The 25,421-nt window shown below is 41.2% G+C and overlaps 1 protein-coding gene across 2 annotated transcripts in view; it reads left to right on the forward strand.

Moving 5' to 3' along the window:
- Positions 1-1,030: 1,030 nt before the first annotated feature.
- Positions 1,031-25,421, forward strand: part of LOC122557123 (cysteinyl leukotriene receptor 1-like) — a 29,486-nt gene continuing 5,095 nt past the window's right edge. Inside the window, exon 1 of one of the 2 annotated variants that reach the window (XM_043704462.1) lies at positions 1,031-1,259. The gene's annotated coding sequence lies outside the window, so the exon portion shown is untranslated. The remainder of the gene's footprint in view (positions 1,260-25,421) is intronic. The other variant, XM_043704463.1, reaches the window with a different exon arrangement.

Consider the following 25,421-nt stretch of genomic DNA (forward strand, 5'->3'; position numbering starts at 1 on the left):
CGAGTGGGAGAGGGGGCACTGTGGGGAGTGAGGTGAACAGTGAGAGAGGGGGCACTGGGGGAGTGAGGTGAAGAGTGGGAGAGCTGGCGCAGGTATGAGGAAATCAAAGTGAGAGTGTTGGCAAGGAAGCTGCTCGAAGTGGAAGACCAACCACACCGAAGATAACTCTGTGATGACTGAGAGCTTACTTCAGAAAACTTCACCCGCTTTCCAGTGCTCTCCAGCTGCTTGGTTCTGCAATGGGAAATCCGTCTCGTTAGTGACAGACTGCATTGCTTTCAGGCATTTACAGCAATAAAAACGTGAAGCCCCTCATCCCCAAGATTCTATCTATTGCCTTGCAAGAAACTCTTGAAGATAAAAGCAGAGTCCTGGATGCCGGAAACCTGAAACAAACACAGGAAGTGCTGGAGAAATTCAACAGCATCTGGAGAGAGGGCGAAATAGTTAATGTTTCGAATTCGAAGGGGGGCGGTGCTCGGAAAGTTAGTGCTTCCAAATAAACCTGTTAGACTGTAACCTGGTGATGTGTGGTTTTTAACTTTGTCCACCCCAGTCCAACACCCGGCACCCCCACCTAATCGACTGGAAATGTTTTGTTTCCCTCTCGCTTGGCTCTGCCTTTCTCCAGCACTCTCTCTGTCGCTGTTGTTAAGAATATGACTGAATCCCGGAGATTAGGTAAGTAAATCTTCCAAAGATGTATCAGCTGAAAGAAAGGGGAACCGCTCTGGTCTTACAGAAATGCTTGTCCCATCTACCAAAGTGATGCTCGTTTATTTCCCAGTGCAGACAGAAACCTCAAGTCACCATGATGCCCCGAGTTAGCAAATGCGTGCCCTGTCTGCACTTTCTTGTGGTCGCTGGGTTGGGAGATTGTGTCCTTGTGCTGGAATGAGTGAGAGTGACCGCTTGTGTGTGTGCGCGGGAGGCTGCCTCTTGTTCTTCAATCGCCTTTTGTAGGCGTGCCTGTGATCTGAAGGCACTGGCATTTCGCCAATCCCTGGCCGCAGTTACACAAACACACACACATACAAAAGGGGGACGGCTCTCCGCGTTGCAATCTTCCCTGGCAATAACTTGCAAGCCGCAGACAGCTTAGGAGGCGCAGAGTGGAAGGGACGGTTCGGTTGGTGCAGAGCTGTCTTACACATTACACACATCAGAAAGGGGGAGAAGGTGGGGAAACTCATCAGCTGTGTCTCAACTGGAACTGCACCCGATCATGGTGAGAAGGAACCTAGCCGACTGAGATATAGGTAAGCCATTGAAGAGAAAGAGCATTCACACTCTTAAAGGTAGCATTGGAATTTGTTCCACCTCTGTAACAGAAACCGATAAATCGGCAGCATTCTCATTTACAACCTTTAATTGGCGATGTTTAGTCACAGGCATCAGACATTAATCTCCAGTTTGTTCATTGCTGGCAAAATTTACTCACATGAATCACGTTTACTTTTGTAGGTGAAATATGATCCACCCCAGGAGGTTGAAATTTTTAACTTAACTGGGAGGGTATTAAATATCACTGCCTTTTCATGCGTTGTGCACAGTTTGAGTGTGAGAGGTGAATATGGTAGTTCTGGGGAACTGCGGTGCACACTGCCTTCTGTATTATATGATGTGGAGGTGCCAGTGTTGGACTGGGGTGGTACAAAGTTAAAAGTTACACAACATCAGATTATAGTGCAACAGGTTTATTTGGAAATACCTGACGAAAGCTTGGTATTTCCAAATAAACCTGTTGGACAATAACCTGGCGTTGTGCGATTTTTAATTCTGTATCATATATTCTGTACAATACACTCACGGACAATCAGACCCGTGACCCATTTTGCAGGAAATCCTTGCAGAGCCGTCGAGTTCCAAGTGAAAGTCGGAAATCTCCGCTCGGGAAGAGCAGAGAACGCTAAGTATGGGTCAGGTCAACTGGACACCTCCCAGACAACCAGAGGTTGAAAAACAAAACATTCGTTCCCACTTGTTTCCGTAGGACATCGTTGTGCCAATGTTGTAGTCTTTTTACACAGAAGGGGAAAAGGGTGGGGGGCTTTTGAAAAGTACTGCAGAACTAATAGATGTAGTGCATAGTCAATTGGTACAGAGCCATTAATAAGATGGTAATTGTTTACCTCTATTTGAGTTTTTATATTTTGGAAATCTCCTTCTTTACAAATTGCTTTTGCCCTTGATATTTTTTTCTTTTTCTTATTTTTGACTGGCTAGTCGAGTCTCCTGAAACCAACTGGTAGAGGGACTTCTAGCTTTTCTATTCAGCTAAGCAGGGACCATGTGAAAATAAAAGTTAATTCCTGTGCTCGGTGGAGCACGGAGTGGGGCACACCATGTACCCATAACACAACGTTGTCAAGGAGAAAAGATATGACTGGTTCAGTTATGATTTGGAGGCGCCGGTGTTGGACTGGGGGTGTGCAAAGTTAAAAATCACACCACACCAGGTTATAGTCCAGCAGGTTCAATTGGAAGCACTAGCTTTCGGAGCGCCGCTCCTTCATCAGGTGGTTGTGATTCAATTATAGTTAGCTTTACTTCAACCTATCCAGGTCAATTTTACAATTTGCCAAAAACAGAAACAAGATGCAGCTGGCCCAAGATATTCAACGAAATCTCAACGAGGGAGTGAGAAAAAAGTTGAACCGACTGGCAGTTTTGTTTTCCCGTTGACTCACTGTTCATTAAAGTGTTGCACGTCGAAATGGCCCAACCCTGGGGCACCCTACTGGAATTCATTCACGTTTAAAATACCTTCACAGAACTGACTTTGTTTTTTGAAAATATCGAAAGCCAGGAATATGAAGTTGTTTTAGTTAACTGGAAATTCCATAACTGATTAGGTAATTAGTGTCTTCGAGCTCTCTTTTAAAATGGAATTATTCGATTTAAACCTCTCCTGAGTCCACAGTTTAGAAATTAATGTTATATTTGATGCTGCTCAACCTCCTGCTGGATGTAGCAGAGCTAACAACTTGCTTAAAATACAGAAAATGATTAACAATATTGCCCACTCTGGGAGAACCTTTTTCAGTCTGACGGCAGCCAACGTAATAGGAGAGTTGAGGTTACATATTACAGCAGTATTACTGCTCCCCGATGCATGATGTTTTCAACGGTGAACTCGGTTCCTACATTTTGCCCCTTTTCTTAGTCGCGCCCAACTTTAGCTCCTTCCGTCCTTTTAATTTCAGTTTCATCCATTAGAGTTACATCTATTTTATTTGTGCTTTGTCCTCAGGTTTGGTCATGCTCAACATTCATTTATTTACACTAAGTCCCATTAAGCCATCACCCCTGTGCTTGATGACCTAATTGTCCTGGCCGTTTCACAACTTCTTGATTTTAAAATTCTCATCATTGTTTTCAAGTTCCCCGTAGCCTCACCCTTCCTCTTTCTGCAACTTCCTCTCGTCCTCTGACCCTCCAAGATGTACATATTCCTTCAATTTTGGAATAAAGACAGAAATTGCAGGAGAAATGCAACAGCAATAGTGGAAAGGAAGCAGAGTTAACGTTTTGGGTCCAATGACCCTTCTGCAGAACTATTAGTGAAAAGGTGGTTGTACAGGCTGCAGAGGAGGGGTTGGGGCTGGCTGGCAGGGTAAAGGAGTAAGAAAATAGGCAGAAATGGAGCCCAGACAGGCAGGGCATGATGGTTAGGATGGATCGTGATGAGCCAGGGAGAAATAAAATTTGATAATGGATACCATTATTGTGTGGAAATTGGTTGGCTTGCTGAAATCAGCCCATGTGGTCAGAGGGCTGGGAGTGGTGGGTTTGGAGTAAGGATTTGGAGAAGTTGCACAGATTCTAAAATGATTGAACGTGATATTGAGTCCGGAAGGCGGCCTCAGTGGAAAATGAGGTGTTGTTCTCCCAGCTTGCACTCAGCTTTCCTGGAGCACTTGCAGCAAGCCTGAGACTGAGATGTTGGCCAGGGAACACCGTGGTGTGTTGAAGTGGCGGGCAACTGGAAGCCCAGGGTCATTTTTGCAAGCAGAATGTAACTGTGCTGCCACGTGGTCACCCAGCCTGTGTTTCACCGCCCAAACATGGAGGAGACCACACTGTGAGCAGCGAAAACAGCAGACAAGATTGAGTGAGGTGCAGGTAACTCGCTGCTTCACCTGGAAGATATGTCAGGGGCTTGGGAAGGTGAGGAGGGAACAAGTAAATGGGCAAGTGTTAGACTTTCTGTGATTGCATGGGAAGGTGAGGTGAGGCTGTGGGGGAGGGATTTTGGGAATGGAGGAGGAGTTGATTAGGGTATCCAGAGGAAACAGTCCTTGCAGAATGCTGACAAAGGAGGGGAAGGGAATATGTGTCAGGTGGACCAATTTTGGTCTCTGAAACATTCCTGATTTTAATCACACCAGCATTTGTGGCTATTCCTTCAGCTCCTCAGATTCTAATTCTAGAATTCCCTCCATGTGTTCCTTTTAAAAAAAACCCATTCAAACCTTAACATTTGGCTAAGATTATTTCTCATTTGTCTTAATATCTCCTTATATGACTTGATATCAAATCTTGTTCTATAACTCTGCAAATATTTTACTGTCTTCAAGGCACTTTATAAATACAAGTTGTTATAAACATCTGTTCATTTTCTGTCTAAGGCTTGTTCTGCAAACAACTCAGATTAGGTACTTAGTAATACTAATGAGACCTGTATTGATTCTTCAGATTTACTGTCACCTGTCATTACATTACATTGTAATCCTGCACAGTTAAATTTCATTTCAACCATGCCTTAATCACGTCATGAGTTTGTTTCTTTGTATCAAATTTCATTTTCTGCTCAGGTGTGATACCATTTCTAACACTCTGTTTGAAGCTGTTTAAAATGTTTCTGACTCTACCTTGGAGTTTCTGTTGTCAGAGTTTTGGACTTACATTCTCGATAATTTTTTTAAAAAATCCATTTTCTTCCTGCTCAGAGCTTTTTCTCCCGCCTCCTAGGTTACTGACTTCCACGAGTGATATGTTTATCTGGTTTCTGCACATGTCCAATGGTCTTTGTACAAATTGTTCACAAACCTGTGAAAGCAAATCATAAATTTCTGATTTGTATATTCCAACTTTCACAACAAGGCTCTGGCATCTTGTTCTTGGCTGTCGTTAATCTTTCATAAGCATCACCTCCTCCTACGAGTCAACCCACCATCAGGAAACAGCCTGTCAGTGGGAGTGGTGATTACAAACCCCTCCCTTTGCTGCTGTTATCACCTTAACCTCATCTCATGCAAGTCCATCTTCTGCATCATGATTGATGAGAAATTGCCCTTGACACCCAGAAGAATATAATGTGATTCCTGGCAATATAGATGCCCCATAGGAAACCCAAACCTGATGCAACACAGGAATTCTGAGGAAAAGGGAGAGTGGCATCCTTACAGTAGAAAGTGATCTGGAGTTAGCAGTAGAGGAGCTAATCATCTTGCAATATTCATGTCTTTGAAAGAAAAGGAATAAAATATATCTGCCTCCCCCACTCAGACTCATTTTCCTTTGTGGTGTAAGTTTTGCCTAACATTGGCTATGGTTCTGGTTGAAATAAAGCAGTGCCGTCTAAGTAACTTATTCAAGCTAACTCTGCTGGTTAGACATGGAAGAGGGAAAGGGCAGGTAATTGGTATTTATTTAGACTGCTGCAAAATTAAGTTGATACGGACACCGTGGGTCAACTGACTACATTATGCACTTAGATTTATGCAGTTAAGTGACTTGGCATGAGTTGCTATAAGTGAGTTATGTAAAAATAGACATCCAAGCCTACCCAATGAAAAGAAAACGGACAGTAAATTATATGAAAAGATTCTTGTCATTCAGTTGCATTAATTTCTATTCATACCATTATTGTACAGAATATAATATTGAACGGCCCAGCATTTGCTACAGCATATTTTGCCTTAATTTTAATTTATTTTGGACTAAGCATTATTGTTGAAAATAATACACTTAACAGAAATGTTGGACTTGAAGATCAGATCCTCAGGCTGTGCCAAATGTCTCATCAACAAATGAAATCGCTTTCCCGTTATGGAGACAAACAAAACAGGCTAGTTTCCCACAGCAGAGTACTACCAAGAATGACTGAACACTTTCACTCATTAATCTGTTTTTGATTGAGGATAGTGGTTGACCTAGGAATCTCTCTATCCTTTTACACACACCTTTAGAGACTGAAGACCTTAGACTTATTTAAGATCTTATCTAAAAGAGATTATTTCGACCAATACAGCACTCAAGTAATGACAGAAACCAGAATAGTGACGATGGCCTTTTCTTAAATTTGTTTCATTGACAGTGAAAAATTTACAAGCTGACAATTACACCTCAGCAAATCCCTATTGAAAACAATGTCTGTATAACACTGTATAATTAATACTGTATAATGAAAGCAAAGTGCTGTGGATGCTGGAGATCCAAAATATAAACAAAAACTCAGCAGGTCGGGCACCTTCTGCAGACAGAGAAGTAGACAGTCAACTGTCTCTTCTTTGTGGAGAAAGTGAGGTCTGCAGATGCTGGAGATCAGAGCTGGAAATGTGTTGCTGGAAAAGCGCAGCAGGTCGGGCAGCATCCAGGGAACAGGTCTCTTCTTTGTAACAACTCTGTGGATGATTGCTTACAAAATCTAAACACCATTGCATCTTATGGAAGCGATCATGACTAAACTTGTGATAATGCGCTCTTGTAATATTGGCTAACTACATACTTTTGAAAGGTTACTGAAATTCTAAAGAAGACAGTTTCCTTTTCACACTTTGGTGTTAACTATTAAGCAAATAAAGCACATGACTCAGGAAATGAAAGGCACAATACACAAAAATTTACAGTAACTCATTTCTCATTTCTTCTCCATTGTTAGGATTTTAAGTACTTAAAATCTTGAAATTCTGGTGAGGGCTCTTGAAGGTTGAATACACAGTTCTTGTCAAAGATATTAAAAGTAATTTCTGTTAAGAATTGAAGAGTAGTTGGCAAAGAAAATGGTCATCTCCAGTATAAGGAACTACCACTTGTATGGTAAGTTGCTTTAAGTAGAGAGTAGAAAAGATAGAAAGTAGAAATACAAAAAGAGAAATCAAATCCAAGCATTAATTGAAATTACTTATCTTGGCAGTTTCAGATGAATTGTCAGTTGCAGAAATTTTTGAATCAATTTGTTCAAATGAGTTATGCCACACCTCTCGAACAGATGGGACTTGAGCCCACACCTCTTGGCTCTGAGGCAGGCACAGTACCATGTGCCACAAGATCCCTATTTGTCAATTGTCAGCTCACCTCAAGATGGGAAGGACAATCCTTCATTATTATCTGTTCATACCTCAACCTCCTCCTCTGCCACTTTGGAGGCTGAGGAGTGACCTTATAGAGGTTTATAAAATCATGAGGGGCATGGATAGGGTAAATAGACAAAGTCTTTTTCCTGGGGTAGGGGAGTCCAGAACTAGTGGGCATGGATTTAGGGTGAGAGGGTAAAGATATAAAAGAGACCTGAGGGACAACATTTTCACACAAGAGGGTGGTACGTATATGAAATGAGCTGCCAGAGGAAATGGTGGAGGCTGGTATAATTACAGCACTTAAAAGGCATCTGGATAGGTATATGAATAGGAAGAGTTTAGAGGGATATGGGCCAAGTGCAGGCATATGAGATGAGATTAGGTTGGGATATCTGGTCGGCATGAATGAGTTGGACTGAAGGGTCTCTTTCAATGCTATACATCTCGATGAGTACTGAAAACAATCAATTAAAAATCACAGAAACAGGGATCTAAGCACTTGTGGTCAGATGACTCACCATCACTGAATAGACATTTTTGCTTTCACCTATTAATAGATATGGGAGCAATCTGGCAGTTGTTGTTGTTGCCTTCAATCTTCCAAACAGCATTGCATTAAAGGGGGGAAGGGGGGGAGGGGAGTGGTTCCGCTTCTAACCTTGGTCATGTCTCGTACTCGGTTCTGCTTGACTCCACATGAACGACTACAAATGTCTCTGGTTTCAGCCTTGTGGAACAATCACAGTCAGAACAGAGGGAGGGGGGAGGCACAGAATGTAAAATTGTGAGGAAGAGGTAACATAATGACACAGAGTACCAAAGCCAATGTCTTATCCTGTGACAAATCATTGACAATCGAGTAAGAGTGTTGGAATCTTGAGTTGAAAGACATAAGTATAGGCCTCATTTTGTCTTGTTGGCTTGAGGGCAAACATTCAATGGAGATCAGTTTTGCTACAATTAGATGTAAATCAGAGGCCGAGTTAAATAGTTCACTTTCTCATATCAGACGCCTGAGATAGCTGTCAATGTAGGTCATCTGCCTTCTTTGAGAATAGTGCAATTATTGGAAGGAAATTGTTTCAAATGGTGAATGATTCTTTTAGTACATTAGATTATATCAAGTAAGCAACACTCTCTTGAGACACATTCAAAAGTTAGAAAATGTCATCGCTTTCTGCCACTGCACCCACATTCCTGTTGTCTAATTCGATATAATTGCAATTATTTTTACCAGTCATAACGACAGGAATTGAATTAAGTTTGTGGTAAAAATTGGCAAATTTCAGATCATTTTGCTTATTTGAAAATTTTATGTTGACCAGTCCTTTTAGTAAACACTAAAAGTAGTAACTACTCTCATATTCACATCATGTTGCAAGCCCTAATACTTATGAAGAAGGTGAGACTTTTACATTTTGCCAGTTTAAATCTATCAGGGACTGTAATGGCTACTTTATTTCTCATCTGTCCATTTGTGTCCAGTGATGTGTGTTGTGTGTGATCAAGACAGAATGGGCAGACTGCCATTGTCCATATGTTCATGTCCTTTTCTGATAGAGTTCTGGATTTGATTGCTTTCTTCACCAATGGGGTTCTGTTTGTACTCGAGCAAGGAGCATTCTAAATCTTTATTCTGATTGGGATAATAGTAAGTAATCCGTGCAGTCAGGATATGAGTTGTTAGCCAATTCTGTTGCGATCAGTATTCTTTTTTAATCACTGCCAAATAAGGCTCAGAAAGTTTAACATTGTGTTTGACTTTGAAGTTTCAGAATTGTACATAACCAAACTTCAGAACTATGAACACTCACTCTTACCAGTTAGTCAGTCTAAAAGTGAATTTCAATGCTCAGTGTGTAAAGGCCTCTACATTTTAAATAACAAGTTAAAAGTAGTGGAGTATTCATTCCAATGCAACGTCTGTTTAGTCAGATTGAAAAGCGATCTAGAAAGAATATCACAAATGAAGATTTAAGTAATTGCTGCACACTGAAGATTATCCACATAAATAATGCCTTTTTTAGTGTATAAGTAGAGATATGCTTCCAAGATCATTTCAAATGTTAACCTGCAAAAGCCACCATCCAGCAACGTTCATGAATTAGTGACTCTTCAGTGTTTTTCATAGTAAAAATTGATGTAAATGACCATGCTGGAAAGTTGCCTTTTTCATTTCTGAACAAGAGAAAGTGAACCCAGTTTGTTTTATTTCTGCATGGGTATTATCTGGCGGAAGGGACAGGATGCTTATGATAAAGTATTTTCAAACTTTTGATTACATGCAGTTACTTCCACAATAGTGTCAACCTGTGGTTGTATAAATTGATGCAGTTTACATGACTGAAATACAACAGTTTCCCAAATTTTTAAAATTATCTTTAATTCTCTAAAGTGAGTAAAATCAATGTGATTATTCACCAAATTCACCAAAAAAAACCGACACTGGGTCAAAATTGTGGAATTCCCTCCCTTAAGGCATTGTGGGACAACCCACAGCAGCTGGACTGCAGCGGTTCAAGAAAGCAGCTCATCACCACCTTTTCAAGGGCAACTAGGGACAGGCAATAAATGCTGGCCGAGCCAGTGACACCCACATCCCACAAGTGAATTAAAGAATTATCTTGCAATAGCTTGCATGTTTATTACTGCCATCTGGTGGCACCTTTTAACATTCACCAAAGCTTTGATAACCTCCAGATCCTTCCTGAGCAGCTCAGGGTCTCTAAGGTTTTCAGTTTTTGTTTTAGATGTCCAGTCTCTGCAGCTTTATGTTTGTATCTTTGAGCAGAGTTTAAGTATAGGTGATGAGGCAAAACTCAGCAGAACAATGGAAAGCAAAAATGTTTTTTGTGCAGAATAATAGTCTGAAGAATATCATAAAAAGAATTGATTTTTTTTCAGCAGATTAATCTTATAGTAAGAAAGGAAGCAGCAACCATCCATTCTGCCTGAAGGAGAGTTTGATTCTTTTAAGAAGCCTGACAGCATTGTATGGTACGTCAGTAGACAATCCTGGCAGCAGGCACCTAATTATAAGCCTCTCCTGACCTATGTGACATTCTGAGCACATCACATTTACTCGTCTGACTGCATGCCATTTCCTGTAGGTTAACGCCTTTTGGCAGAGGTACCACCAAGCAGCCAGTGAGCTGTAACACCAGGTTGGCACCAGTTGTGGCTTAGCAGTTAATACACTGAGCTCTCTCTCTAAATGTCAAGACTTCAAACTTATAAAAGCCAGAACCTGTCCACCATCTACAAGGCACAAATTGGGAATGTGATGGAAAATTCCCCACTTGCCTGGATAGGTGCAGCCCAAATAACACTCAAGAGACCAGCCAGGACAAAGCAGCTCATTTGATTGGCACTGCATCCCTAAGCAACTATTCCCTCCACCACTGACGCTCAGTACCAGCAGTGTGTACCATCTACAAGATGCACTGCAGAAATTTGCCATAGATTCTTAGACATTACCTTCCACCTAGAAGGATAAGGGCAGCAGATACATGGGAACACCACCTGCAAGTTCACCCTTCAAGCCACTCACCATCCTGACTTGGAAATATATTGCAATTCCTTCACTGTCACTGGGTCAAACTTCTGGAATTCCCTCCCCAAAAGTGTTGCAGATCTACCCACAGCACATAGTCTGCAACGGTTCAAGAAGGCAGCTCACCACCACCTTCTCAAGGACAACTGGGGTCAGGCAATAGATGTTAGCCAGCCAGCAATACCTGCATCCCATAAGAAAATGAACAAAAAGAGGCTGCTACTCCAGTGCAGGGTTGACACAATGTTGCGCTGTTGGAGGTGCCATATTTCAGATCAGACATCAAAAGAAGATTTATAGGACCCCACAACACTATTTTGGAGAGGAGCAGATCAGTTGTTCCTGATAGCCCTGGCAATACTTATCCTTGAGCCAACATTGTTTAAACAACTGGCCGTGATTATAGAACCCAAAATTACTTACTGTATGTGCTACAACAGTGACTGCATTTCAAAAGTGCCTCATTGATTGCAAATCACTTGAATGTTCCCATGAAAGGTGCTATAAAATTACAAGTTATGTTTGTTATCAATTCCCTGAAAGCCTCACAGAATAGAAAACGCGAATCTGTAAAGTAAAATTTCCAGCTGAAGCCTTGTAAAATGTCAATGAATTAACACTGGTAGTAATTTGTGATAAATTTGGTAATATCATAATTCAACCTTGCCACTATTCATTGGTAAAGGATTGCTTTTGTGATAAGTTATTGAATGTTTACATTTAATGACTGTTAATAACAAGAACTGGCTGCATGGCTAATAACGTAATTAATGACTTTTAATATTGGGGAGAGTAGGTTCAGTCATTTGAGGTTTAATGTAGAGGAATTTTGATGCTTCTCAAAATGGACATTTTGTTTACAATAAAGTGAAGAGAATAAGGGGCACACATAAGGAACAAATTATCTTGTCTTCATCAATCATAATCATAATTAGAGTCATATAGCATGTAAACAGACTCTTTGATTCATCCAGCTTATGCTGAAATTAATCCCAAATTAAACTCATTCAACGTATCTCCAAACCTTTCCCATTCATGTATCTATCCAAATGTCTTCTAAATGTAGTAATTGTGTCAACATCCACATCCATCTCTTTATGTAAAAAAGTGTCCCTCAAGTCTTTTTTAAATCTTTCTCCTCTCACCTTAAAAATGCACCACCTTGACTTGAAACCCCCTATCCTGGTGAAAGGACACCAGGACTTTTTGCACAGTTTTATCCTTTAAATGCGCCACTGAGAAGGTAAGTTATAGGAAGATAGGCCACAAAGTTGATCACACAAAGTATTAGGATATTTCAAATACAAGGAGCATTTCAAATCTGCTTTAAGAAAACAGATGGCCTTTTACAGCGAAAGCAAAACCTTCCTTTTATCTTCTATTCACATTTTAATAAATGACAATATAGCGTTTGTCTTCCTTAATCGATTACTGTTCCTGCATTCTAACTTTCTGTAATTTACGTACTGGGACACCCAGATCCCTCTGCATCTCCATGTTCTGCAATCTCTTTTAAAAGAGAGAGTAGGAGTGCAAGGAGAGGCAAGGACTTGTGGAGAGCAGGGAGCGAAGAGAGTGCAGAGAGAGAAGGAACTTGGAGTGAGCATAGGGAGAACTGGAGCTGGGGGAGTGAAGGGAAAGCAGGAGCTCAGGTAGCATGAGGACAGCAAGAGCGGGGGAGGGCTTTGATCACATATAGAGTAGGCCATCTAGGACTGTGATGAAGTGAAATTTCTTCCCCCCCCCAAACAGTAGCAGAGACATACAGCGTGGAAACGATGAGTCTGTGGATGAGGACAAAACATTGAATGTTTTCAAGAAGAAGTTTTATACAGTTCTTAGAGCTAAAAGGATCAAAATGAGGAGAAAGTGGGAACTGAGTACTGACTTGAATGTTCAGCCATGATCATAATGAATAGGATCAAAGGGTTGAATGGCCTACTGCTGTTTCTACTTTCTATGTTTCGATGTTGAGGGACATTTTTAATGAAAGAAATAGAGGGGTAAGGCTGTTTTCCCTCAGACCTATGGCAATCTTTCTTTCTCACTGTAACTCAAATACCAGTGGTTTATTTATCCCCAAAACCAGAGTCACATCACCCCCATAGACTCTGCATCTCCCAGAAAGCTATCTGTATTCTTCACAAAAGCATCATTTCAGATAAAGTCAACCAAATGTCCTTTGCTTTGAAAACTGTTCTTTTTGTTAACTAGAGATATATACATATGTCCGGCTGATAACATTCTGATTAATATTGCAGAGAACATTCTGTTTTAGCACAATAAATAATAATATACAAAAAGCGCTGGAAAAACTCAGCATCAAACTGAAGAAGACTCCATATCAGACTCCAATTGTTGATTCTGTTTCTGAATCCACAGACACTACCAGACTTGCTGAGTTTCTCCAGCATTTTCAGTTTTTATTTCAGATTTCCAGTATCCATAGTATATTACTTTTGCACATCCTTGTAATATTGTTCTGTCTGCATGTGAGTGCAATGATCTGAAGGATGATAGAATATTATACATGCTGTCATTGCGTGTGTAAGCCAGAGGTTTCAATAAGACTGGTGCCATTATACTGTGACTCAAAGACTTACTCAATTCATTCAAGTCCATCACCCTTCTCAAAAAAACACCTCTTTCCAGAGATACGGGGAAAGAATATGACTTATTTGATAACTGTTTCTGTGCAGTGAGATTCTAGCTGTCACAAACATGATAAACTTGGGGAGAAAAAGTGTTTTTTTAAATTTTATAATGGACCAAACATGTACACCAGAACAATGTCTGAAACTCACTCTATAGCATCAATAATCCTGTAAGCATTGAACATCCTGACAGCAGACACCAAATGTTGGCATAGAATGGGAAATGTCACAGAAAGTCAGTCAAACATTGTGATGACAACATGTGAGCTTTATAGACTTCAAGCATGTGTCTCATGCAAGAGTCTGAATAACAGAAACATAAACAATGGATTTATAACAGCATCAGTTTTTGTTGATGTCTTGTAAACATGTTGTGCAACCAGAAAACATTTGAGTCAGTCAGATATTTTAGAAGTAAAAGCACTTGTTTGTCAAATAATAATGAAGGATATTGTGGACAGCAAGCACCTTACTGTCCAGCTGCAACATGGACTATTCAAGCTGGGAAGGGAAGAAGACCTTGTTACAGCCTTGTTTCAAACATGGACAGAAGAGCTGAATTCCAGAGGTGAGGTGAGAGTGACAGATTTGACATTTCACCGAGTGTGGCATCAAGGAGCCCTGGAAAAACTGGACTCAGTGAAAATCAGGGGGCAAACTCTTTGGTGGGTAGACTCGTATAGGAAAGTGGTTGTTGGGGGTCAGCCATCCCAACTCTGCAGGGGTTCCTCAGGGTAGTGTCCTAGCCCAACCACCTTCAACTAATTCGTCAATGACCTTCTCTCCATCAGAAGTGGGGATGTTCACAGATGATTGTACAATGTTCAGCACCATTCATGACTCCTCAGACACTGAAGTTGTCCATGTGCAAGTCAACAAGATCTGGACAATATCTAGGCTTGAGCTGACCAATGGCAAGTAACATTCACGTCACACAAATGCCAGGCTATGACCATCACCAATAAGACACACTCTAACCACTGCCCCTTGGCGTGGTGTGCCCAATGGTGTTACCCATTACCAACATCCTGGGAATTATCATTGATCAGAAACTCAAATGGACTCACCACATAAACACAGTAGCTACAAGAGCAGTAGAGACACTAGGAATACTGTGACAGGTAACTCACCTCCTGATTCTTCAAAGCATATCCACCATCGGAAAGGCACAAGTCAGGAGTGTGATGGAATGCTCCTCACTTACCTGGATGAGTGCAGCACTCAAGAAGCTTGACACCATCCAGGACAAAGTAGCCCGCTTGATTGGCACCACATCCACAAATATCCACTCCTTCCATCACTGACGCTCAGTAGTAGCAGTGTGTACTATCTACAAAAAGCACTGTAGAAATTCACCAAATATCCTCAGACCGCACATTTCAAATCCATCTCGAAGGACAAGGGTAGCACATATATAGGACCACCACCCACTTCAAATTCCGCTCTAAGCCACTCACCATCCTGACTTGGAAATATAGCGCTTTTCCTTCAGTGTCACTGGGTCAAAGTCCTGGAATTCCCTCTCTAAGGCATTGTGAGTCAACCCACAGCAGGTGGACTGCAGTGGTTCAAGAAGGCAGCTCACCACCACCACCACCTCAAGGGCAGCTAGGGATGGGCAATAAATGCCGGCTCAACCAGCAACACCCACATCCCCACAAAATGAACGCATTTTTAAAATTAGTTCTATGGGATGCATAAGGTCCACAGCCATGTCATTCAAGTCATGCTGGGTAACCCTCCCAACCTGCAGCTAGGAGATGTCAGGGAAAACTGCAGCTCTCAGTCCCTGATTGAGAGTTTGGAGTGAAACAGACATTCTCATTTTCTGATCGCTGTGGGTATGTCATTTCAAGAACGGAATCAGTGAAGATCACAACACATGCAAAAAAGATGCTGGCTTTCTGAAACAACTATGCATCGATGCAGTAATTACTTTGGAATTACTTAACGTCATGTAGCACAGAAACAAATTCCTCAGCACTAAAGCTCTGTATCAGTGTTTTTGCTCCACACCCAAGTGCTCCCACCTTATAGCAAGTCACATTACCAACACTTCCTTTTATTCTTCTCCCTAAATATACTTATCTAGTGTTCCCTTCAACGCATCAATCATTCCATGCTACAGAATCTAATCTGCAGCTTTTCATGAACAAAGAAAGTTCTTCATTCACCAGAGGGCTCTGTCAATAAAACATCCGGATTTGTTTATCTGAATTCTAGTGACAAAGACCAAAGATTTTCTTGTATGATGAAGGAGCCACTCCTTTTTAGTTAAGGAGAGGCATCATTCTCTTGGTAGTGTGATCAAAGTCTCTCAGTTATCTTCAGTGTAACCTCGCAGCTTGTCAAACATTTACTCAAGTTTTATTAAGTATGAGCAGCCACTGGAAACAAATCGGGAAAACCGAATCCAATGGAACAATAATTGTACAGAACGTCGGGACTTTGGATAAATAGGAAGATGCTAATTATTAGATTAGATTACATTAGTGTGGAAACAGGCCCTTCGGCCCAACAAGTCCACACCGACCCACAACCCACCCATACCCCTACATTTACCCCTTACCTAACACTACAGGCAATTTAACATGGCCAATTCACCTGACCTGCACATCTTTGGACTGTAGGAGGAAACTGGAGCACCCGGAGGAAACCCACGCAAACACGGGGAGAACGTGCAAACTCCACACAGTCAGTCACCTGAGGCAGGAATTGAACCCGGGTCTCCAGCGCTGTGAGGCAGCAGTGCTAACCACTGCTGCCCAACCATAATAAGTAATTTGGAAACAAATCAACCTGTGGTGGTTTTCTGAGATTCAGGTAGTTGGATAGTGAATATTCACTCATTTTCACACCATCAAAGGAGTGGGTTGATTGTAACCCAGGTCAGTTCTGACTTTCTTTATTAACTGATTCACAAGTTGGGTGTGCATGGTGAGTAGTACATGGCTATTCTTTAAGGTTGCATTTGAATCTATCAAATGGGTATTGACTTTCGCTAATGCAAAGTGGTATATCTGCAAGCACGCCAGCTATATTTGCAATGAAATCTGACAATCCACTATCGTATTTTAGCAATAAGCAAAGGAGAAAACACCAACTTTATAACCATTTCAAGAAGGCAGTACAACGACCGGTTTGTTTTGGTCAATCACCCTTTGTTACATTGTATGTTCTTTCTTTAGATATTGAAAGTTTCAAACCAGTTTAGCAAGTATTAAACCAAAAGGACAGTCTGTTTTGGCAGCTTTTAAAAATTTTTAATGTGACTCATAACTTTTTAAAAAAAAACTTAGGCATTCAAAGAGACAGAGTGTACAGAACAGCAGTAGAGTGAGGATAAATAGAAAAGATTCATTACTCTCTTCCCTGTTGCAACTAAGATTTTAGACATCCTTTTCTTTTTATCTCAGCAGCACATGTGCAGGACATTTGTTAAAGGATCAGGAATTGGTTACTGGTTCTCGTCCAACTTGCATTTTAATTTAGCCCCATCTTCCTCTCCCTATCTCTCTCTTGCCTTTGCTGGTCTGCATTGCCCTTAGCTGACTTTGCAGGTAAATTAATCAGTTAGAACATGCAGAGATTTTTTTAAACTTTTGGAGATTAATAAGTGAAATGGCCACTGGTGATTTGGCAATGGGAAAAATCATTCAGTTGTGTATAATAGCACTTCTGGTTACTGGGTGTTTTTGTGCTATGGTAGTGTCCATACCTCAGGGCCAGGAGACCCGAGTTCAAGTCCTGTTAGTTCCAGAGACGTGTAAGAATATCTCCGAAGAGGTTGATTAATAAATGTCTGAAGTGGTTACTTTACAAATCCTACCTGCTCCGAGAGGTGTGTTGTAACATCTCTGAACAGGTTGATTAGAAAATATTGGAAGTACAAGCTTTCAGAGTGCTGCTCCTTCATCAGGTAGCGAGTGACCAACTATCTAACGAAGAAGCAGCACTCTGAAAGCTTGTACCTCCAAATAAACTTGTTGGCCTTTAACCTGGTGTTGTGATTTTTAACTTTGACAATCCCAATCCAACACTGGCATCTCCGCATCATAAAAAATATTGAACAGTCGGTTGTCTAATGTGCTCAATCTTTTTCTCCTGGTATTTGCTTCAAGCCTCTGCTATATGTCACTTGGAGCATGGCACATGAAGCTTAACAGAGCCTGCTTTTGGTGGCTGTTGTTAGCAGGAGACTGCCTCTCTTTTCTCTCAGACAGAACCATGTATTCTATTTCACATTCACAAGAACTGAGAGGCAAATCCTGTTTTGTAGATCTCATTCAAAAGGCGGCACTTCTCTCTGTGCAGTATTTGATGGGCTTGACTGCACAGAGATTTGAGGTAAAACTGTGCATCCCAGTTTTGTAATGAGGCTCAAATCCATCACTTTCTGATTCTGAAGCAAGAGTGTATGACTGGAGCCAAACTGCCCAGTGGCTGACTGATTGTGGATTTTTGCCTCATTTATATTATGAGCCACTGCAGTAACCTTTCAGTGGTACAGCACAAGAGCAACATGCATTTTACAGAAACTGTAAAATTAAACAAAACATCCCAAGGTGCTTCTTCAAAGCATTACAAGGTCCAGTAACCCTTCCTCAGAACTGATGGTAGCTGGGAAAATGTTGGTTTATGTGCAGAACATAGGGAGGGGTAAAGGGAGGAAGCTGGGACATCACAGGATGGGTCAGCTCAGAGAGCACTGGATGGGTCAGCTCAGAGAGCACTGGATGGGTCAGCTCAGAGCACTGGATGGGTCAGCTCAGCACTGGATGGGTCAGCTCAGAGATGAATGGTTGGGTCAGTTCAGACATCACTGGGTCAGCTCAAATACTAAGGCATGTATCAGCTGGGATATCTCTGGATGGATCAGGTGGGTCTTTCAGCTGGCATAACACCAGCTGTATCAATTGGGATATCAATGGGAATGTCAGCTGGATCTATCAGCTGGGATATCACCAGGGGTACTAATTGGTATATCGGGAAGTCTGCCAGCTGGGAAACTACCTATTCCTTTCTCCTGTTACCTCTTACTATCACTTACTCAAGTTTTCTTTTGCCCTGGCCTGCTGTCCATAATCTCCTGTTTACCTTTCATTTTTCTCTCTCTGGGCTCCCATCTTCACCTATCTGCTCACCTTTCATCTTAGCGCCCCTCACCCCCACCCCAAAGACTTCACCTATGGCATAAAAATAACTCTTTTTCTCGCAGCTAACAGTTCTGATGAAGAGTCATTGGACTCTGCTTTCCTCCCACAGATGCGATCAGATCTGTTGAGTTTCACCAGCAATTTCTGTTCTTCTTTCAGAATTCCAAAACTGTCATGGAGAAAAGATATAAGGTTGCAAATTACCATAGAGAAAACATAACAATGATACTAGAATTTGCTTCATTGAAATGCATATTTTCCATATTTATTTTCAAGTGATCTGCTTCTCTTTTTTTTGTTTATGATGTCTTGTACATGCTACTTTCTTGTCATGGAGCATGTTTGCAGAATTTCCCATAACCATTTATGGAAAGAAATTAATGTTTAGATGCTGTGATGTAATCACATTGTATGTGCTGGTCTGCAGTCCATATTTGACAGTACAGTGGACAGATTGCTCAGTTACACTGAGCCTGTGCAAGCTCTTTGAGTGATGGAGCCCCATGCCACCCCTATACCAGAAGGATTGACATGATGATGTAAACATCTTTGAGAAAATATTTGGATTTGAAGGATAAGCATTGGATTTTGTTGTGAAGTTAAACAACTTTGAGGGAAAACAAGCAGATTTATTTTTGTTGTTATTCTTGGTGAATGGACAAGCCCACCCAGGCTGCATTTTTAATCCATGAGCAAGTATCCTGATGCCATTAATGGTTAACCATACAGTGTGATACTGAAGTCATGTGGTCACTGAGGCATTTGCATTGCATGACTTAATGAGTGAACCATGTTTGCTTCTTATAACAATTCCGCAGCTTCCTTAGTCTACATTCTCTTCTGGCAGCCCGCAAGCGATCAGATTTTTTCAGAATTCAAGGAGATGAGAGATAGGAGCGGACAGAGATTATGTGGCTTATTGAGCAGACTCCGACATTCACGTGGCTGATCTGAGACTTCAACTTCACTTTTCCACCTTCTCCAAGCCCCGAAATATCCCTTGATTCTCCAAGATGCTAAAATTCAGTCAGGTGTAGCCTTAGGTATATTCAATGGTGCTCCTACCATTAGGCACTGGCATTAGCATGATGCCACCGCCTCATCTAACAACTGCCCTGCAAGCCCTTTCATAATCCTGAAACTTTCAATGGGATCATGTCTCATTCTTCTAAGCTCCAGAGAGTATAAACCCAATTTATTGAGCCTGTGAGGAAGACAGAGTGGGCGGGCATTGTGGTGTGTAAATAGATGAGTGAATCAAACAATTGAGGGTACTACTACCAGCACCATGAGATCAATTTGCTGTTGCATCTTGAGGTGATTGGGCACCTTGTTCTTGACAACATTAGACTGAGATACGCAGGAAAACATACATGAAGAACCCATTTGGTGCTAGGTTTACACCTCCTGCTTAACTAACTTTGGAGTCAGATTAGAAATCCCCTCCCTGCTCTGTGTTGATTGTTAAGGACCAGACCAGACCCCCTCAAAATATTTTAAGAAGGCAGCCCAGACCCTACATTTTCTTATTTTACATTTTCTTTATTTTAAAGAAGGGAAGTGCTGTGTTCCAGTTGTGGTGCAACTAGTCAAACTACTCGACATTAAGCAAAATGCAATTCATTTAAATACTATGGTTCAAATATAAACAAAAGAAAGAGGAATTTAGAATAACTTAACTATTGGAAAATTTAACCGAGTGATAGATACAGTACCTTTTACTGTTCCAATGCAGAAACATCCCATAAACTCATCCCATAAACTCACAAAAGGCAAATTCAGACACAATTCTGACATGCAGTTCTCCAATCTAGGAGGAAACAACATCAAGAGAGAGTTCAGAGAAACTCACTGAACTCATTCACTGAAGCTTCCAACTCTTCCAAAATCCCAAACAGCTTCTGACTGCTATTGCTAAAAAAAACCCAGAAAACCTGGTCTGTGAAAGCTGGCCACGCCCATTCAGGCTTTCTTACATTTGGTAAACTCACAGGTCTCGACAGGTCTGTAACCTGTTGCTTCTGCATTTGCAGGCTCTGGGAGGTCATCTGATATATTACCATGTACCTGTTTTGCTCCTCTAAATCCTCTCTCTATTCACTGCCTAAGTTGCAGAAGACAGGCACCTTTGAGTAACTCCAACTTCCAGGGTCATCCCCTAACTCTTCATTATTTTTTGTCAAGCTTGATGCCGTATCTTTAATCCTTGAAGTGCAACTGTTCCTGCATTTTGCAAATGTCGAATCGCCTCACCTCCAGGCATTAAATGCAAGGCCACTAACCATAACACTACTGTTTTGAACTTCCTGAAGGTGCTGAGAAGGTACTTTTAAAGTTATGCTTTGCAGTTAAACATTATTTTTTTAAAATGTTATATCTGCATGCATTTAACCAGCCAAAATTCCTTGCATCTCATGTGTTGAGGTTATGTACAGTTTAACTATGGGGAGGAAATTATTATCTGATATCACTTGACAAATAGTCAACCTTTTTGTATCAATTATCCCACTGCAATTTTAATGCAAGTACAGCTAATCTGCCAAACATTTCCATCAGAATAGCAGTGAGAAAAATTTGATAGAAACTAGAGCAATAATATTTATATAAGGTTGGATGGACTGAATATTTTGTTTCTTCTTGTTACTGTAAATATACATGGAACTACAAGGGTACACAGATCTTGTATTGGTTTAATGTTGTTGCTTGAAAAACTTACTATTTTTGGATGTCCATCTGAATCCCAATAGTTACACAATTTCTTTATAAAAAGTCCACTTCCCCAGATGGTTCTTAAATCAGTTCACCTGAGCACACAAAACATATTAGAATAGTACTTTTAAAAAAAGAAACAACATTGAATTCCTATAGTGTGCTAAACATTAATTCCATGTTTCATTGAATGAATCACCACAGCTGCAGCTTCAAATTAAAAAAGAAAATCAGTCATTTTGTCCCCTACATCACTCACCGCTATCTCAAATCTGTATCAGGGTCTGTTAGAGGTTTTTAACACATGCAAGTTTTTAACACATCAGGAATTGGAGACAAACAGAACAATTCATAAAAGCACCATTTGCTTAATTATGATTCATTTAAGATGGCAGAAGTAGAAAAGATGCAGCAAGCACATCTTAGTTTGCTGTTCAAATGAAGTTGCTTTTTTCAGAAAACTTGAAATATTAGAGACTCTTCCCACACCATTAGAATAAGATGTACTGCCCCGTAATCCCATTTATTCAGATATCTGCCTAAACTCTTAATGTCTCTCATCATTCCTCTCCAACCTTTAAAGGGTCCAGGGATCCTGCACTCTGTGGCCAAATATTGGTCAGACATGATGCTAACACACCACGGTGTTCATTATTTGGCTCTCATTGAAGCAGATTGAGGCTTCCCTTTAGGGCATAACATCATTGAATAAATCCACCTGATTTGTTCAAACAATGTAGTGGCAGAGCAATGGCAGTGCCAATATTCAGCACCAGGGCCCAGATTTTAGGTTTTAAATCAGGCGTCATCATTCAAGGTCGAAAAGAAGATAGGGCCACAACTCCACACAGAGCTGGATTTAATGTCCACCTGGCTGGTAGCAACATTCCAGGGATCTACATGACAGATGACCACCTCCACGTGCTACCAATTAGGGATGGCAGCTCTTCAGTATCAGGACACCATCAGGTGCCGTAGCCACCATTGGTACTGCAGGCAACCCAGCAGGATGAATATTACTGGAGCCCCAGAACCCACCTAAGAGAGGGGTGGGTCTCATCCAGTTCAGTAATGCAGGCCTGAGCAAGGTAGAGGGTTGTTGGTGATCTGTCTTGAAGACTGGAATAGTTTCTCCCTTGCTGCTGGCTGTTTCATGACCAGCAAAGAGTCCAATGCCAGTACACAGGCAGGCCTGCCTGGATATAACCCAGCCTTCTCCATGTATAGCATGACTATTGCCAATTGCAGTGGTCTGGGGCACACCAACAAAGAAAGCTAAACACAGTTGAGAATAAAAAGAGAAGACAGAGTGCAGCAATGTTGACGTGGCCCAAATGACACTCATGGAAAAAGTGCAGTAATGCATCCAAACCTGGAGAAAAATGTGTTGGAAAATTATCCCTGTCATGTTTTTGGACTGAGATTTAAATTCCAATGATCTTTTGTAAACTCAGCCCTGCTGTTAAATGTGCCAACTTGATTGGATTGCTCGGAATTTTGTATACTGTTCATTTCAAAACTTTATCAGAGTGGATACTGAGAGTGAGAGTGAGAGTGATGGAGGGTGCATTGGAGGTATGAAGGAGAGGATAAATGGGCTGCTATAGGGATATATGGAGGTGAGGAGGGTGAGGGTGGTGTGGAGTTGACAAAAGAACTCAGCTAACTCAGATTGGCCTTCTGATGAGCCCACTTCTCTGAACACAGCTTTCATTTCAGAGACATGACCCTCTCTGCCAATATCTCCGGGAATGAAAAATAGGAAAGTATCAAAAGCTCAAGTTTCCAAATGTGGGAAATGGCCCAATTGGCTTATCTCAAAAAGGCCAAGATGAAAATCCAGCGTATAGAGACAGAGGGAAAGTACAGATAGCAATCTGTCTACAGAACAGAAAACAGAGAGTAATGGTTAAGGATAGCATAGAAAGAAATGAGAATCAATGTTCCACAGCGATTGATGCTGGGCCCATTGTTCTTCACTGCTTAAGCTGATGATTTCGAGTGAGGAATTGAAATGTCAAAATTAGCAGGTAATGACAAATTAGAAGGGCTCCCTCTCCTGCACAAGAGAATTGGAGTTCCAGTGTAAACGATATACTGTGTGTAGGACACTGAGCTAAAGCTGGTATCTGCAATACAATGGCAACAGAAGACAGCAGTTTCATGAAAATAAAACTTGGATCAAAAACAGATAAAACATTTTGAAACTTATGCAACCCATCTTGAATTTATCATATATTTCACATCTGATCTGGAAATTTTCCATTCCTTCACTCTCCTCTCGAGTAATAGCATACATTGGTTCCTATGTTATCATCTGCCTTGGTGGTTATACAATCGTTAAATCATAGAGATGTACAGCATGGAAACAGACCCTATGGTCCAACCCATCCATGCCGACCAGATATCCTAAATTAATCTAGTCCCATTTGCCAGCATTTGGCTCTTATCCCTGTAAATCTTTACTGTTCATATACCCATCCAATGCCTTTTAAATGTTGTGATTGTCCCAGCCTTCACCACTTCCTCTGGCAGCTCATTCCATACACACACCATCCTCTGTTTGAAAAAGTTGCCCCTTAGGTCCTTTTTAAATCTTTCCCCTCTCACCCTAAATTTATGCCTTCCAGTTTTGGACTCAGCTACCCCAGGAAAAAGACTTTGGCTAGTCACCCTATCTGTGTCCCTCAATTTTATAAACTTCTAAAGTCACCACTCATTCTCCGATGCTCCAGGGAAAATAGCCCCAGCCTCCTCACCCTCTCCCTATAGCTCAAACCGTCCAACCCTGGCAGCATCCTTGTCAATCTTTTCTGAACTCTTTCAAGTTTCACAACATCCTTCCTATAGCAGGGAGACCAGAACTGAGTGCAGTATTCCAAAAGTGGCCTAACCAATGTCATGTGCATATGCAACATGACTTCCCACTCCTGTACTTAAAAAGCACTGACCAATAAAAGAAAGCATACTAAACACCTTCTTCACCATCCTATCTATCTGCGACTCCATTTTCAAGGAACTATGAACCTGCACTCCAAGGTCTCTTTGTTCAGCTACACTCCCTAGCACCTTCCCATTAAGTGTATGTCCTGCCCTGATTTGCCTTTCCAAAATGATTGTTTTATATTTACTTAAAGTTTTTGCATCAATGCCACAAAACTGAGCAAACATTGTAAGAACCAAGTGCCCTGTTGAATAAAGAGTTAGATAATCACACTTGATTCGCTGCAAAGAAAAATCTTTTGTGTCACCTGGATAGGCATAAGATTAGTCAGCATGTATTCCTGATGCTAATCCTGACTCGGGACTGACCCCAGCTCAGAATGACAGTGTACAGACATTAAAGAATCAGGCTAAAGAGGCCAGACGTTCAAAAGTTTAACAATAGTCATTACACAGAATTGCACAAATTAGAAAATTAAGAAGATTTATTTGATGTAATTGTTGAAATACAGATTACAGGAAAATTGTAGACAGAGGTGTGACCACTGATAGTCATCAGATTGTTGAACTGAAAACTGTCAGGCACTAAATCAACAAAGTGTAGGTACCTAAAATAACAGAAATTACAGTAGCAAATTACAAAACTATATATGTGATAGCTAAACAAATATGTCTGTTGCAATTTCACCCAGTCTTTACCTTGTGACAGAGGATCCTGCTGTAAATTGTTTTCTGAATGTGGTATGAACACTATATTGTGGCTGGATCACTCAAGCCAAATTGGCCTAAGATTAATTTTACAGAACATCCCTCATCCAACTGGAGGTTCTGGCTTGAGGCCAGTAGTTAAATGGGCTTGAGTGAATGTTTATACAGGGATGAAAATGTGTTGCTGGAAAAGTGCAGCAGGTCAGGCAGCATCCTAGGAGCAGGAGAATCGACGTTTCGGGCATGAGTCCTTCTTCAGGAATGAGGAAAGTGTGCCAAGCGGGCTAAGATAAAAGGTAGGGAGGAGGGACTTGAGGGAGGGGCATTGGAAATGCGATAGGTGGAAGGAGGTTACGGTGAGGGTGATAGGCCGGAGTGGGGGTGGGGGCGGAGA

The sequence above is a fragment of the Chiloscyllium plagiosum genome, chromosome 15 (genome assembly GCF_004010195.1).
Source record: "Chiloscyllium plagiosum isolate BGI_BamShark_2017 chromosome 15, ASM401019v2, whole genome shotgun sequence".
Classification (NCBI taxonomy): Eukaryota; Metazoa; Chordata; class Chondrichthyes; order Orectolobiformes; family Hemiscylliidae; genus Chiloscyllium; species Chiloscyllium plagiosum.